Source organism: Oxyura jamaicensis, unplaced genomic scaffold (genome assembly GCF_011077185.1).
Source record: "Oxyura jamaicensis isolate SHBP4307 breed ruddy duck unplaced genomic scaffold, BPBGC_Ojam_1.0 oxyUn_random_OJ70969, whole genome shotgun sequence".
Classification (NCBI taxonomy): Eukaryota; Metazoa; Chordata; class Aves; order Anseriformes; family Anatidae; genus Oxyura; species Oxyura jamaicensis.
In genome coordinates, this window is record NW_023310284.1 from 8,831 (window position 1) to 12,383 (window position 3,553).

Genomic DNA, 3,553 nt, shown 5'->3' on the forward strand with positions numbered 1-3,553 from the left:
TTTAGGAGAAACATCACTGCGACTTTCATTGCACGAATCTTTTGCAGTTTCCTCAATTTTAAAATGGAAAGTAAAACTGGCCTAATTTAAAATGGGTTGATAGGTTTAGTTAATTATTAATTTTATAGAGCATTCAGTTACTTGGGTAGGGGGTGCCAAATAAATGTCAAAGATGAGTTTATACCTCAGAAACATTTTCTTTGGAGATTCTATTGAGAAATATATCATGGTAGTAGTGATTGTCATTTGGGAGAGAGGAGTTTGGATCATGGCTCCCTAGTTCTTATGGGTTCTTTTAAGTGAATGGCAGCAGATGGGGACAAAAAGAAATTGTGGATTCACCTGGTTTAGCATCTGAGTACTGTTCCTGGAGGTCTGGAGGATTTTTCTCTCTCTTTTTTTTTTTTCTTTTTCCCTTCAGGTTGGGGGTCACACAATGCTGCCCATTCGTTGGATGCCTCCAGAAAGTATCATGTACAGGAAGTTCACCACAGAAAGCGATGTGTGGAGCCTAGGGGTCGTATTATGGGAAATCTTTACCTATGGCAAACAGCCGTGGTATCAGCTCTCAAACAATGAGGTGTGTAATATTTTCTCAAATTGCATAAAGGAGGGTGGCATTTCAACTGATGCCATGGCTTCTTTGGGGAAAGGACAGCAGCAAATATATTTAGTAAAAGCAATAACCTTGATATTAAGTATTTATGGTATTGTTGAAAATTTTGTGGTTGAAATTCTTTTTCATTCTTTTCTATCCAAGGTGAATGGAATTTATCCAAGTAGGACTATACCAAGCTGGGATGTAGCTTCTGCCTTTGTATAGGATAGTCCACTCTGGATGTTGAGAAAGATCATGAGGAAATGAAAAGGAGCTTACCTGTCTCCCAAACCGGCATTGGGTGATTTCAGTTACATATTAGGAAATGTCATTGTCATTAACTGATTATTCTAAATCATCCTTGAATAGATTGAAGGAATCAGGAGCTCTCTTCAAACCCAGGAAACTGAAAATAATCCCTTTCCAGAGGTTAGCCATGTTCATACTCATAAAGTGTAAGGAGGGAGGGAAGGGTGCTTTGAGACAATTGAAAGCTCGCTTCTGAGAAGAGGTGAGCTTGATAGACAGGTAGGGGAGGTATGCAATGGCTTCCCTACCACCATTCCCCTGTGAATGGAAGGAGTAACAGGGGTCAACATACAACATCAGTGAAGGTATTGCTCCTTGACATCTTACATTATGACAATTTTTCCAGATCACATCCCACTGCCCGTGCATCTACCTAGAAAGGCAGTTCTACAGAGGTGGCCAGGTGACTGCTGCCAGCAAGGCTGCTGTGGCTATTTGCAGATGGGGTGAGGCCCATGTAATTGGCATGGCTGTAATTATCCTTTCTTTGTGATTTTTCATAGGTGATTGAGTGCATCACTCAGGGTCAAGTCCTGCAGCGACCTTGCACGTGCCCCAAGGAAATATATGAGTTGATGCTGGGCTGTTGGCAAAGGGAGTCTCACATTAGGCTCAACATCAGAGAAATCCATTCCTTCCTCCAGAACTTGGCCAAGACTTCTCCACTCTACCTGGATATTTTGGGCTAAATCATCCTAGTATTTCTTCTTATGGTCTACGTGAATTAATGTGTTCGCTGCCACTGAACTCCATTAAAATGTGTTCATAACTTTGACAGTATTAATGACAAAGATGTGGAGAAGCTTTCAAAGGGCAAGCAGTGTGCACTTCTCCATCTGTAGGCACAGTATTGACTTTTTAGACAATACTGAAATGTATCTTCATTCTCAATTTCTCAATTTTTCCTCTCTCCTTTCTTTCTAATCAATTTGGCTTCTGCATTATTGTATCTCTGCATAGAAAAAGGTCTTAAAAACCTGCTTTGTTATATCAGCAGACTCTCCAGTTAATCCACCACAACTAACAATGCCTTGTTGTATTCATACCTTTGATGTGGATGAAAAAAGGGAAAAATATATTTTACTCAAACTTTGTGATTTCTGCTGTACGGATACCGGGAGTCTCTTTGTATTCACCTCATTTTTTTATTTTTATTTTTTTGCTTCAGCATGTGGGTGGAAAAAGGAAGCATATTTCTTGCCGAGTCAAAGACAGATAGAATGAAAACAGAACTGTGTTTTCCACTATCTGGAGGAACTATGGGATCAGATGGCATCTAACCCCACAAAAACTGAAACAAAACAAAAAACTGAAACAATTACATGAAAGGCAAGAGGAACTTTTATTGGAGAATCTTTCTGAGGAGTAAAGGGATTATTCAAGGAGGTGCACGGCCAGCATTTTTCATTGCCAGATACAAGTTTATTATAAGGGAAAAAGATATCCCTGGTACTACACAGAATTATGTTACAAAATGATGAACAAAACACATACCCCTATTATATCTTCTTGTAGGATATTGCCGTGCTACTGGTAAAAAAATATTCTACACCTAGTTTTTGGTAATAAAGGCTGAAGCTAAGCTTATTAATGTGCAAGATTAATTTCAGGATTAAATGTTTAAACTAATGATAAAATAGAATAAACTACAGATGTTGGAGTAGGCGTATCTTATACTGTGCTTGTCCAGAAGCATATTCCTTCCTTCCTCAATACGTTTTTTTTCAATTGTGCAAGCAAAACTGTACATGGTCTGTGTTGATTAATGGCCTTTGTGCAGAAATTAATCTCTTATCTTGTAGTACAGCCTTGTAGGCATAGCTAACTCGTAATAGCATAATTTATATTTAATTGGAAGGGGCTAATGGAAGATATATATACAGTGCTACAGATAGAATAGGTTGATATTACATAAATAATCTAAAGCACAGAGATCACTGTCTATGTTTGAGCCATGTTGGCGGATAGAGTGAGATCCCTGGAGAAAACAAATATGATTCTGAGGTTATGGCTTCCTATTTGGAGTTCAAAGACCTTTAGTTCAGTATCATGTTTATATTGGTACTAGTGCTGTCACTCCCAACATCCACTCTTTTAAAAATTATTTCTTTTGGATTGGATGGGCATTGTGCATGTACAGCATTTGCATGGCCACTGTGTTGGTTACAAATGCATGGGCATATCTGTTATTTTTTCAAACTGGAAGTTGAAGTTTTCAAATTTAGAGGAAGGATTATTTTTAATATGAATTCTTACAAATTAAAACCTACTTTATCTAGGTCGCAAGACTTTTGCCTCCCTCTGTGAGGGGGCATTGTTGCAAAAAAAAGCAATCTTTCTTTTCTTATTCTCTTTTTTCTTATTGACATGATCCAGATCAAAATGGCCCATAATCTTTGTGTTGGGAGTATTTTATTTAATAAATTAATAATTTTGTTTTTGCAAATGTTCCCATAATAGTCTTAATATATGTGAAATGTGTTTATTTGATTCGTGTCAGTATGGAACAATGCTAGGGCCGCATGATGAAATATAAGCTCCTATTTAAGAAAAACAGAGTGATTAGTGTACATAGTTCTTGTATCATGCAAAGGAACGATCCAGCAATTTGTGTAAATAGAGGGTTTGAAGGACGAACACTGAGAC

General features: G+C 37.8%; 1 long non-coding RNA gene across 1 annotated transcript; it reads left to right on the top strand.

The window, feature by feature from the left end:
• Positions 1-426: 426 nt before the first annotated feature.
• LOC118159556 lies at positions 427-3,236 on the top strand. Its single transcript, XR_004747162.1, has 2 exons — positions 427-580; positions 1,411-3,236. It is a non-coding gene; the product is annotated as an uncharacterized LOC118159556 (long non-coding RNA).
• The last annotated feature ends 317 nt before the right edge of the window (positions 3,237-3,553 follow it).